General features: G+C 41.3%; 1 pseudogene; it reads left to right on the top strand.

The window, feature by feature from the left end:
- The first annotated feature begins 2,927 nt into the window (after nt 1–2,927).
- LOC136774876 (V-type proton ATPase catalytic subunit A-like) lies at nt 2,928–3,737 on the top strand (annotated as a pseudogene).
- Nucleotides 3,738–14,375: the final 10,638 nt, after the last annotated feature.

Genomic DNA, 14,375 nt, shown 5'->3' with positions numbered 1-14,375 from the left:
TCATGACGTTGCAACTTAAATAGTATAAATATTCTTAAATGTGTCAAAATAAAATATATATTTAATCAAAATAATGCAAAAATATAAATATGTTATTATTTTAAATGCTAACTAAAATATATAGTTATCTTATTATGAATATAATACTTATTCTTAATAAAATGTATATATATATATATTCAGTCTCAAACTGGGAATCACAATCAAGTTTTTAAATTTTTAAAAACTAAATATATGTTAAATTACTAAAATAAGGCAGATTTATGTTAGCTGCGGTAATAACATTCAATGCTGTAAATATATTGCACACAGTAGTTGTATTTGTTTGCCTATTTTTCAGCATTTTGAATATTGTAACGTGTTTTGTTGACGAGTTTAATCGTCGCGAAAACCGCTCGGTTCGCTTGACCGAGAAGGATCAAAATAAATATGGACACGTTTAATGTAGATAATAAAAACAATTTATTCAGGGAATAAATAAAATAAACAAATATTTACACTGTTTTTAGGGTACATGGATCTTACAACCTTAACCTATATGTGTTTGTGTTGTTTGTGTACTGCCGCTGCAGGTGTGTTCGCATATGGGTCGGTCGCTATGTCGCTAGTACAAAATTCGCCCGCTGGCGGCGCTGCACTCGGTAGCCACACGGAAGGGCTCGGATAGGCGGCGCGACGGTAAATGGCCTCACGGGAGGGCCCGGGGAGCCAATATGGCAGTAGCCAATATGGCGGTCAACGGGGGAGCTGTAAATAAAACGGCATTAATCCCTGTAAGAAAATGGCCGTTGGTCCGGAGAACTCCTGGACTCGGCCGTTAGCATGGGCATCGGGCAAGGAGCGGGGTGGATGACGCGGAGAACTCCTGCGTCAGGAAGTGCTCGGAGAACTCCTGAGCAAAGGATAGGTATACGCGGAGAACTCCTGCGTAGTAAGGTTGGGGAGAATATACCCGGAGAGCTCCTGGGTACGGAATGCTCAACTGGGTCGGAGCTCGGTCTTATATACCCAGTTGAGCCGCCGAAAACGGAATCGGCGCTGCGGAGCGGCCGTTCTGGGTAGTTAGGGAGGGGCATGACGAGGACCCTATACTTGGCGCACGCTATAGTATAGGCCGCGGTATCGGCACGTACGCCACAGCTCTCCCCACCACGCGGTATCGTGCATGGGGCAGCGTCAAAGCAAGCGTCTCGTCACAATATTTATAGCAGTACTTCTTCTAAGACGATCATTCGAACGACGAAACCATTCTTGCATTCTCCCTTTTAATTCGGTGCAAGTGTATTGCGTTATTTTCATAACTGAATCTGAAATAAATTATGAAAATAGTAATTAATTAGTATTTTTATGTTTATGTATAAATGAAGGAATTACCAATAATAATTTTACTGAGAAAAGTTTTTTCAAATCCAAAGCGACCATTTTGCCCTTTCCAACAAATACTTGCACCTAACTCATTTGTTACGAAATAAAACAATATTATTTATATAAGTTCTGGCTGTCGAACCTCCTATTTTTAAAATAACGCTCTCCTGCAAACATTAATGAAAAGAAGCATTAAATCAGTATAATAGTGTAGTAATTAAAACTTTAAAAAATTTTTAATTTCAACTCACAATTTGCTTTGGTAATTCAATTTGTTCTTGTAATTTTTGGTCTAGCGTCTCCAAATCTTCAAGTGTATTTAAAGGTAAAGGTGGAATGGAACTCAAATCTATTTGTGAGCATGTTACTGACCCTCCACGAACAAAGTGAGTAATAAAATCTTTTAACATTTCCTCTATTCCATGTAATTGACGATAGAATGTTTTATAATATTTTCCATAACTTTCAGTACATGTAGCTATAATAAAAAATAAATTTTTTATATGAGAAAGTAACAGAAGCGTTAGTATTAATTAACTATTAGAAGATGGCTTACTACAACAATTCTTATGTATCTTATTTGAATCTGCGCAAAGTGTCGAGCGTTGGGTTGCACTTTCAACATATCTTACATCAAAGTTTGTTGTGTTAGTTGTAGCACAAGCAACAGCACCATTGATTTCAATACTAGGATGAGTGTGGAATGCAACATCATTTTCAACCACTGCAGGCTTGTACAGGGTGGAAAATTCCATTAAAACTGCGTGCAAATATATTATTAAATTTAAATTTAAATATGAATAAACAATAGTAATGAATTTCACCTTCAGTATTGTCTTTAATAGATTCTGATAACACGTCTGCAATATTATCTGCAATATATATTTAAATATTATTAAATAGTATAGTACAAAAGAAAAAATTAAATGAATGAGGTTTTTATTTACTACATTCTTTTCCATTATAGGAATTTGCAGGCAAAGTGATCGCCTCTTTAATTTTAGATATGTGCATTGCTTCTGAAAACGTTTATATACCCAGATAGCCTTTCCTGAGCTCCCAGATTATAGCAGAAACCTGCAACAGATTCAGTTTGCAGAATGGTACCAGATTTGAAACCGAACGGGTATTAATCAGTTTCTGCTAACAGATTGAAAGCAGAATAATACCAAACCTGTTGGCAGAGCCTGTGACAGATAATTACCTAAATCGTAACAGACTCTGACTCATATGTTGGCAGAACCGGTAGCAGATTATCATCAGAAGTGGAGCAGATCTGAATTACTCTTTTTTAAAAGTCTAGCACATTTTGACGCATGCGCAAAGCGAGTAACGTGACGTCATATTTTAGTACAAGCTAAAGGGACTAGATGGTGCGTCATTTGTGCTTTTGAGTTTGGCAGAAAATATGAAATTAATGACAGTATTCTATTTTAATAAAGGTTATGCATTAGCAGAGCAGGACCAAAGGGATTATATATTTCTTCCAATACTGGTAAAGATCACTTTCATAATAAATTATGGTTATTTATCTTATATTTATTTTCAGTTAATATCTCACAATGACGAGCTGTGGTTTGCCAAAAATTGAAAATAAGGAGAGAAGTAAAGTTTAGATATATCTGTGCAGTTTCTGGACTAAGTTAGTTAATTATTTTTATTCAAATATTAATTCATAATTTCTTAGAAATTACCTTTATAGTAATCTCTTATTTTTGATTTTAGTTGTTTCAGCAGAAAAGATGTCTGGTTCAACTATATAAGAATTGATACGAGTAAGTTATTATAAATTAATAGAAGGAATTACTCGTTTAGGTGAAATGGTTACCACTTTCAGCAAACAATATATTTTTGGTTTTTATGAGTCAATCTCTGTTTTAAAAACTCTTTTAACCTAATACCTAAATACTTATTTACTTATTACAGATTTACAAAGAAACGAGGGGTGTGATTATAGGAGATCCAGTATTTAGAACAGGAAAGCCCTTCTATGTTGAATTGTAGCCTGGAATTATTGACAGTATCTTCAATGATATTCAGCGTCCACTCAAAGACATCAACAAGCTTACTAGCTCCATTTATATTCCAAAGTATATATGTTAATGTGCCTTACTTGTTTCATACACAGTGGGAAATTGAATCGTGTGTGCTTTTAACTATAGTGTAGTATATCATTTTCCATGTTAAATTACAGAGTGAAACTAGCCGAACCACACACGATTCAATTTCCCACTGTGTACTACACATTCTGGGAATGCAATTCATTAAATGTTAAAAGTGGCGGCCACATCGCTAGTGTTCATTTGTTTGGAATTGTTCAGGAAAGCACACTGGTAAAGCACAGTATGTTACCATCCCGCTATAAATATTGAACAGCTTTAAACGAATTCTACGACAAGAAGTTTCCTGAATTTGTCCTCCTCACAGGAAAAGATAATCAAATTCTTCAGGAAGAATAGGATTTGTCTGCAATCAAGTTGTTAAAGGACGACTTCTTGCAACAAAATAAGTAATTTCAATGATTCTATAATGTGCAAATTAGGAGGGTTTGTTTGTAAATTCTATTTTTTTTCTTTCTCTAACTACTTATTGTACAAGCGTTTCTGTCCATTCAACGAAAACCGTAGTAATGTGGCGAAATATGATTACATTTTACGATTATTATATATAGTATTTCTATCTAACGATCTATTTCTCATAGGAGCCTATGGAAGAGGTTGAAGCAAAGGTTTGAACAGACTTCTATGAACTGCACGAAGACATCCAATAAGCATTACTGAAATTGTCATACTGAGAGCAAAAGTTTATAAGATTCTTCAGGAAGAACAGGATTTGTCTGAATTCGTGCAAATGGTTGGTAAAGCTTCCCTAGTTCAAAGAGACAACATAACTCTGGAAGTTGCCAAACTGTCGAAGGGCGACTTTTTGTAACAATAAAGCAGGTAATTGCAACGATTGGCGTGTATAACGTGCAAATTATTAGTGATTATCCGTAAATTCCATTTTCTTTGTTTTCTCTAGCTACACGCCATATGATCGTCTCTGCCCATCCTATAAAACCGTATTAATGTTGCGAAATATGATCGCTTTTTACAATATGGCTAGGCAAGCCGTAGAATCGACGGCTCAGCCAGACAATAATAAAATTACGTGGAACATTATTTGGGATAGCATGGTAAAAATTCTCTATCAACTTAGCTTTATGAAGTTTAAGATAAATTTATTACAATTATTTTCACATTATTGTGTGCAAATCGTATTCCTATCTAACGATCTATCTCTCTTAGGAGCCTGTGTAAGACGTTGAAGCAATGTTATGGCCAGACTTCTATATCAACGTCACGAAGACATCCAATAAGCATTCAGAAATCTGGAAGATTAATTCACTCGCATTATTTAAAGAATAAGTTGGTTCTGTGTATCGATGGCTCTCGGTGAGTTAAAAATGTATCCTGGTTCATTTTAAAGCTGCTAGAAAAAGGGAGGAGGGTGAAAGAAAACTCACTCTACCAAGAATGTCTCATCTAATGTTAAGTTTTACTCACTTAAATTCAAACGCTTCTTTCAATTGTATACAAAGACAGTGTTTCTTATGCTTAAAATTCGTTTATAAAAAAAAACAGGGACTCTTATAACTATTTTTATCCAATGAAGCTCGGAGATCCTTAAACATTATTGCAGCTAGATTACAGTCCTATATTTCATGTTGTTGAAAAATCTTGCACGCAAAGTTGGAACAATCTATAAGTAGCAAAATATATATTGGAAAACGTGCTACACTACAAAAATTTTGGCTGACCCTTCGATCGTCGTAAACTGTACCTAATCAAACTCTAAAACGGAAGTTGGGCGCCAGGTTCCCGAAAGAACCACTGTACTGTAGTAGTCGCAAAATACTGTATTCGTCAAACTAAAATGCCAACTAGCTCAGTGAATTTAAGAGTAGGATTACGGAAGCGGAGAGTGGGTGGATTCCTGAAACGTAAGATATGGACGTATTTGGCAGTTCGGGTCAAATCACTACACTAAATATTCGATAACAAATTCTCTATATTTCCGTAAAGACATCGCTGTATATGTCGGATCTCATAACGCATAGATGGTTCTTCATATTCTACAAAACTATAATTACGGATGGTCTGGAAGACGGTTCTTTCAGAGCGCTCGGGATTACTTCAACGAATTTCTCTACTAATTAACTAACTACTAAATAAATAAAGGCCTACTCGAGGCAGGTGTTTCTCCTGCGACCTTTTAACGAAAACGAAACGGAACTCTCGCGAAGAGAACCGAACGGAGTAGCTCCTTTCGGGGAGAATTCACCTCCGGGGTTCCTTCGGACGAGAAAACGAACTGTAATACCACAAGGTGATCGAACAAGGTAGCTCCTTTCGGGGAGAATTCGACCTTGGGATGCACCTCTGGTTAAACGCGACAAAACTATACTAAACGTAACCGAAATCCGAAACTGAACGAATATCCCGATCACTCTTTACAACCGAATTCGACCCATCAACTGTACTATAAGCGTATAACTAAATTTCCGGAAACTACAAGACTTTAGGACGGTATTATATACACGGTAATCGATAAAAGCATTTAAGATAAGTTACACATAAAACTATTTATACTTCATATCCGAAAGCCCACAAAAGACTTGGTCCTCGAATTAATGGCGAATCTCAAAGTTTTCTCAACATTAGACTATTATTCCGATTCTTAATTTAATGTCTTTAATTCCCAATTCACGCACTTTGGGAGCAGATTTAACTCGTAATTCGTGATTTTTAGGCGATTCCACGGCTATTAACGCACGTTTTCCGACTTTTACTCGTAAGATAAGGATTCCTAGGAGCTGGGACTCCCGCTAACCTTTTTTTTTCGTCGAAGCTGGAAAAAACAGCAGAGCAGAGCAGAGCAGATCGGAGCAGAGCAGAGCAGAGCAGAGCAGAGCAGAGCAGAGCAGATCGGAGCCGAGCAGGGCAGAGCAGAGACGAGCAGGGCAGAGCGGCGTCGAGCAGAGCAGAGCAGAGCAGAGACGAGCAGGGCAGAGCGGCGTCGAGCAGAGCAGAGCAGGTCGGAGTAGAGCAGGGTAGCGTCGAGCAGGCAGAGCGGAGCAGCGTCGAGCAGGGTAGAGTGGCGTCGAGCAGAGCAGAGCAGAGCAGGGTAGCGTCGAGCAGGCAGAGCGGAGCAGCGTCGAGCAGGGTAGAGTAGAGAAGAGTCGACTCTCTTTCACACTTCTCACTACGAGTTGCCGAAAATACGTTTGATCCTCTTCAGGAAAAATAGTGTCTGAACTCTTCCAGGACTATAGTACGAGTGCTGCAAAAATCGGGAGACACCAGCAACGAGCTGTTGGTCCCTTATCCCCAACCTTTCGTAACGCTAAATCTAATTGGCGGAGCCGATTAAGCTATTGGTACCACCAATCAGATCCAAGGTCCGACTTCTTCCGAAAATTCAACTTGAATGTTCGGGAGTTGCGGAAAGCTGTAGTTCGTTAGACCCATTTAGCATACGACTTATGGGCCGCGATCGTTACTCTACTTTTATGACCTATCCATCACCGAACGTTATACGGTATTTCAGATGATGGGCAGGACAGGTGTATATGATGTGATATTATGGCCTTGATATTGGGACCATAATATGTCTCATGGTTTTATCGAAAGACATACATACCTCTTTTTAGTGAACATGTACTATCCTAAAATAGTACGAGGTCACAACTCTACCTTCCCACGAAAAAGAGACCGAATCTAGGTCGAACACACCTCAAACCTCACTAAACGCCAATACGCGCGGATTACTTGACTTCACGTAGGCGTTAGACTGGAGCTATAGCTCTTTGACAAGAGGGCTGCGTGAATCTTCAATAGTCGTAAGTCGGAAGTTCGCAAAGACAAGAAAAGAAACGCTATATTCGGCATGGGCTAATTACACGATAATATAACGGTAGCTTAATACTAGGTAAACGCAGGCGGTATACACGGTACTGCAAAATATCTGTACAAAGGAGCGTGATACGCACTATAAGAGTCTATACTAAACGAAATTATTCACACGGTACTGTACTGAATCGAAAAGGTGTACACGATAAAGAATATACTTCATACAAAACGTAATCTTAATCTGTACTAACTGTAGCGATATACACGATACGAATCGAAATCTGTACAAAAGCAAACTAGAATAATACGCTACGGAGTTCAACGAAACTCAGAATCGTAAGAAGATGTAACCTAAAGAAGAGAAAGTATATACAAAGAACTATACGAGAATCTGCACGTAACCAACACAATATACTGGTCGCGAATACTATTTCACGCAATTACGCTATCGAATCTCGAATAGTCGCGAAAAAGGAAAGAAAGAAGCTCCAAAAGAAGAATTAATGTCTCGAAATCACCGTACCCTCAAATTAGGATCCCCGTGACTCTGGTAAACCTGTAAATGATAGCTACGATAGGGAAGAAAATGATATTAGTTCCCGATGCATAAGTCCGAGGTTGGCGAAGTTCCGAGAGGTCGTTGTGGCTGTCAGCGTAAAAAATAAAATGGACACAAAAGATGTATAGAGGATGAATATATTTATCCAAGGCCCTCATGGGCATAATATATACAGAGGAACAGAGATAGGGAAGGCTTTATCGGCGCTGGAACGGGCCAGGTTCGCCCGACAGGTCGATCTCCCGGGGTGCGGGAAGCCGGTATCCGGGGCTACAGCGGGGACAGGTCCGCGTCGAGTGGCCTCGACGTCCACAGCGGAAGCAAAATAGGCTTTCGCGAGGCCGGGGGCAGCGGGAATAATTATGGCCGGCCTGGCCACAATTAAAACAACCCCGTAAAATGGGGCCCGGGGTCTCCCGGTATATATGGGAGATGACCTCCCCCTCCAACTCCGGCCAGATGTCCAGCATCTCCAGGATGTACGCCAGAGTCTCCCCCCGCGTCAGAGCCACTATATCGCAGCGGGGAATTCGGAATTGCGGAATAGACATCTATAAAAAAAATTAGCTGTGAGTCCCGGCACACAGAGGATGTAAAGAGACGGACACAACAAGGAATAAAGACAATGCATCACTGAACGTACAATTTGACATCGTTGACGTGCGTTTTGATACGCGTTTTAGCTTCGACATGTTCGATTTCGATAACTGTAGGAGAACGGAAATGAATTACGCGATACGGTCCCTGGTAACGGTGAGCGAGTTTGGCGGAGAAGAAATTAGCGGAGGACGAAAGAGGTCGGTGCCGAAAGAGGACTAAGTCGTTAATTTTCAACGGTCTTTCTCTTCGACGTAAGTTGTATTTTTCGGCCTGTTGTTGATAAGCGGATTCTAATTTAGTCGCGACCCATTCGTGAAGATCTCTCATCCGTTTCATTCGTTCCTTCCACGGATGGATAGCGGCAGAGTCAGCCGCTGAGGGCGGAATGGCGAATTTTTCGAGTTCGCGCGGAGTTGGTTTGAGCTCCCGACCGAAGTTTAAGAAAGCAGGACTACACTCGAGGACGGAGTGATGAGCGGTATTATAAGCGAAATTGAATTCTGATAAGTGTACGTCCCATTCACGTTGGTTGTTTCCGACGTACGCAGTGATCATAGTTTTAATAATTCGATTAATGCGCTCTACGGGGTTGGCTTGCGGGTGATACACGGGAGTGGTCGAATGATGGATTTTATATTCCCGGCAAACTTGTTCGAGTAGTTTGTTTACGAACTCCGTTCCATTGTCCGAGATGAGTACTCGAGGGGTTCCCCAACGGGTGATCACCAGATCAAGAAGGAGTTCTTTAATTTTCGCACCATTTACCGTACGTACTGCCCGACATTCAATCCATTTCGAAAACAAGTCTTGAAAAACAACGATATAAGCGTTTTGGTGTAAACTTTTCGGTAACGGTCCCATGACGTCGACGGCAACTAGGTCCCAAGGTTGCTCGACGAATCTACGACCCATCAGTCCAATAGGGGGTTGCTGGGATACCTTCGTACGTTGACAAATGTCGCATTTCCGGACGAATTCTAATATGGTTCGATACATTCCAACCCAGTAAAAACATCGGCTAATTCGATGGTACGTTTTATCGACGCCCAAGTGTCCGGACATGGGAGTATCATGGAATTCGTGCATGATTCCCTCGCGAAACTCACTGGGTACGACCAGTTTCCAAGGTTCGAGATCTTCCAGTTCCTCATGGTAACGACTAGCGGTGCGTTTATAATATAGAAGATCATTCTCAATCTTCCAGTCAGGAAACTTAAACGGTGCCGCCTTGAGGGTATTACGACGATCTGTATACCAGGAGTCGGTGGATTCGGTCCATCCCGTCGTGGGGTAGCTCATGGAGATCGCAAGAGTACAAAATTCAGGTTTCTCCGAACTAGGTATTCGTGAAAGCGCATCGGGTACAAGATTTTGTGAACCTTTACGATAGACGATATCGAAATCGTACTGCATCATTTCTAATGCCCATCTTCCTAATCGACCTGAAGGGTCTTTTAAGTTATTAAGCCAACGTAAGCTATTGTGATCTGTCATTACCGTGAATTTGTATCCCTCTAAATAACCGCGAAATTTCCGGATGGACCAGAGAACAGCAAGGCATTCTAATTCCGTTGTCGTATATTTAGTTTCCGCGGGAGTCAGGGTACGACTCGCGTATGCTATAACACATTCACCATGCTCTTGGCTTTGAGTGAGAACGGCTCCTAATCCTACGTTACTGGCGTCGGTCTGTAAGCAAAAAGTTCGCTCGAAATCTGGACATGCTAATGTGGGAGTCGACGTTAACTTCCGTTTTAATAAATCGAATGCTTGGGACTGTAAATGTGTCCAAAGCCAAGACTGATTCTTTTTAAGCAATTGATTCAACGGTGCGACAGTAGTAGCGAAATCAGGAATGAATCGGCGATACCATGAAGCCATACCGAGGAAACGACGAAGTTCTTTAATATTACGCGGCGCAGGATAGTCTACAATCGGCCGAATTTTCTCAGGGTCGGTACTAAGACCACGATGATCGACAATAAAACCGAGATAGGTAACACTAGTCTTACAAAATTCGCTTTTATCTGGATTAATCAGAAGTCCGGCGGTAGTAATTCGCTTAAAAATTTTATCTAACCATTCGAGATGTTCCGAAAAGGTCTTCGTGACGATAATAATGTCATCTAAATAAGCGAAAGCATGGGGTTCCATGTCCGGTGTAATGATTTTATCTAATAATCGTTGGAAGGTCGCTGGTGCGCCTGTGAGTCCGAAAGGCATTCGTTTAAATTGGAAAAGACCTCGACCTGGTACCGTAAAGGCGGTGATTGGTTTACTGGACTCTTCCATTGGCACTTGAAAATATGCCTGACTAAGATCGAGGGCGGAAATATAATTAGCTGATCGTAATTTATCCAAAATAGCGTTCATGAACGGTAAGGGATAAGCATCTTTCCGCGATACCTCATTGACTTTACGAAAATCTAGACAAAACCTATATGAACCATTCGATTTTCGTACCATAACTATAGGCGAAGACCAATCGCTATTCGAAGGCTCGATAATATCGTCCTGTAACAGTCGATCTACTTCCTGGTTTATAGCCTGCTGAATAACCGGAGAAACGGGGTAATACCGTTGTTTGATCGCTGTCGGAGTTTCTACGATGATACGATGTTCGGTCAGACTCGTTAGTCCCGGTGCCTGTTTTAATATCGGAATCTGTTTATCTAAAAACGTTTTTAAACGATCCGATTCGCAATCATTAAGGACTCGAAGTGCGTTGCAATAGGGCACGTTGTCTCGCGCATCCACGAAGCTATACTGTCTATTCGGTTCGTCGCGATAACTCCAGGTACGTTCCTGATAATTAATAACAATCCCGAATTGGTGTAGAGCATCGATCCCAAAAATAAGGGGTACGGCTAGAGACGGAAAGAATAGGGTCGGAATGACTTGGTTACGACCTTCTATGTGAAACTGTAGTGGGTAACATTGCGATAGATTTTCGCGATGTCCATCGGCAGTGACTATCGTAACTGGAGGTACCGTAGAAGCACGAACATCGGCCGACGAAATTTTTAAAAGACCGGATTTCCCAATAAAAGTACGCGATGCGCCACTATCTACTAAAGCCGAGAAAGAATGGCCCTGGACTCTAATTTTTATGTACAAAAGGGCGGTAGTCAACGAGTATATCTTCTCGATACCGGACGAGAATTCTCGCGAAAGGCGACATGAATTTAATTTCACAGCTGGAAACTGCACGTTCGGTATATCTATTTTCGGACACGATCCGGTATTTATCGTGTCCCGGGTACGTTTCCCGTACACTTAGGGCAATTGCGTACTGTAACTCCATCACGGCCACATTTATGGCAGAAGTAACGAGAACGCGGCTTTGGACATTCCGAATATCTATGTCCACGCTCCTGACAATTCCAACACGCGAAGTCTATAGCGAAGGACGACTGTGGTTCGATGGGTTCCGACACGAACGGATTAGTAGTAGTTCCCGAACTCGACGAGATGGAAGGTGCCGGTGACGGTATGTCCTTCGGGGCTTTTGTTTTCTTAGATTTCTCCTGGGCGACTAATACCGGTTGCTCTTCAGCAGCCAAGGTAGCACGCGTACGTCGAGCAGGTCGGCCGAAAGCTAAGTCGGGGAAAAGCGAATGCTCTGGTAAGGGCGGTGCCCGATACCGGCTTTGGCGAGCTAAGCTACTCTCGATCTGGATAGCGCGAGATTCTAATGCATCAAAAGAGACGATGTTATTGATGTCTATCAGCGCTTGAATGCGTGGAAGCATGTTCGTATGCGCCCAAATAATCCACTCTTCTTCCGACATGGGAGGTGAGACTCGTTCGAATAATACCCGAATACACGTAAGGTAATGGTCTACGGGTTCATCTTCCGCTTGCGTCCGTTGGGCTATTTCTACCCGCAGGGAGACCTGAAGTGAGCGGGCCCCGAAACGCGAACGAAAGGCACGCTCGAAATGTACCCAATTCTCCCAATCTCGCTGGTGACTACGAAACCAGTGGAGAGCCATGTCCGATAAAAGCAAAGGAAGGTACTTTAATAGTTCCGCATCTGGAAGATCGAAAATAATGCGAGTTTCCGCGATGCGCGCTAAGAAAGCTTCTACGTCCTCGCCTGATTTGCCGCTAAACGAAACGTTCATTCTTTTCAAGGTAGAATGTAGTTGGTTGAATTGCGCGGCATAGTCCCTATTCGCGAGAGATCGAGGAAAACGCGGTTTCTGAAAGTGACCTCTATTAGGGCGACGGTATATTTCCCTCGGCTCTTCCTCTTCGGGGAAGTATTCTTCCCTTGGAGCAGGAGCAGTCGGGACTGCGGATGTAGTACGCATCTGCAAAACCACATCTCGCAGTTGACCGATCATATCGTGCACGTCCCGTTTAAACTCGTCGAAATCTGCACGAGTGGGAGTGGACGACCCTCGCGGAGGTGAGAGTGACCGATCTCTAACATCCCTAGACTCGACAGGGGCATGATATTCTTTCCTACGCGTCCCGGTACGAATGGAAGTATAAATCTCCTGCGGAATGGGCGTAGGAGTAGCTGGTCGCGTAACCCGAACTGGATTCGGCATATCTTCAATCGCCTCTAATGGTTGTACGGTATTAGCAGCTTTTTCCAAAAGCTGCGAAATATCCATGCCCGCACGCGTGGTCTGGTGTGACTGGGTACCCGGAGGAGTACGCGGTAACGCCGAACTCTTTTCACGCGAAAAATGTTTTCGAAGCCTCTGACGAAGGGTGGGTAATATACCCTTGTCGTCTAACCGATACTGATTGAGGATCTTCCGAGCCTCATCCTCTGTCAACCCTTCGATCCAATCTAAATTACCGTAAGTCGCGGTAGCCATCACTAAACTTAACGCGAAAACCGAAAAGGAATTAGTATAAAATGTCTAATTCCCGAAGAAAACCGAAGGAAAGGCAACAAAAGGATACCCGATTACGCGTTACCGAAAAGGAATATACATATAAATGGGAAAAATGCAGTTTAAACCATTAGTAATTCCTGAAAAGAAAAGACAAGGTACACAAAAATAAAGAAAATCCTAATTGGGAATCGGAGCGACAATGTTCGCGATTTTATTTATATTCGGAGGATTACGGAAATGCAGCTCTGACTAATGTACGGAAGTCAAACCTTCCCAAAACAAAACAAAATAAACTTGAATATGAAATTACTAATTGTAATTCGCGATTAAATAATTTAATAATCAATAATTAATAATCAATAATTAGTTTATTAATTAGTAGGCGCAATATTCCGTAAGTGTCCGTTATCCAAGCTCCCCTGAAAGTCGCGAAAACAAAGGGAAAAATGCTAAAGTAATTCGTAAAGATATCGAAATAAAATTAAATTCGCTTTGCGAATATATATATATATTTATAATAGTCGAATATTCTAAGTCCTATGCCGAGACAATGGAAAGTCAGCGGAGCGTGAGTTAATCGGCTTAGTTCCGCGCGGCTGGGCACTCGCGGTGTCCCCCTAGTTTCCCCCTCAATAGTTTTTCTACACGTAGATTTCGTATGCCGAAATCTTCCGTATTAGAAATTAAAGATGATTATTTCGGCTCGAAATAAGACCGGAATATTCGACTAGAATTACCCGTATCTTATAACAGATACGGAAAGGCTATTAACATATGAAATAATATGAGCATAAATCATTAATGCTCGTTACGACAATCCTATATGAGAAGACGTTAACTTCGATTAAATTCGACTATTTGAATATTAATCGTGAGATTCGAAAGCCTAATTACTGTATAACTCCGAATTGCCAAACAAAGGATTTGGATTGGAGACAATAGGAGTTCGAAAAGGAAACGGATATGAAACATAATATGACTCGAATTAAAATAATTGTAAGCCGAATTTGCGAAAGACTATTTCACCAAATTCTAGCTTATATTTGCCCTATGCGGGTGTTATTATACGCGGCAAATAAGACTTTACTCCCGATAATTTGAAGT

The sequence above is a fragment of the Prorops nasuta genome, unplaced genomic scaffold, assembly GCF_024137725.1.
Source record: "Prorops nasuta isolate Cenicafe-Biocafe unplaced genomic scaffold, Cenicafe_Pnas_1.2 PNAS00001, whole genome shotgun sequence".
Lineage (NCBI taxonomy): Eukaryota > Metazoa > Arthropoda > Insecta > Hymenoptera > Bethylidae > Prorops > Prorops nasuta.
Note: the sequence above shows the minus strand (reverse complement) of the source record. Positions and strands in the feature narration are given on the sequence as shown.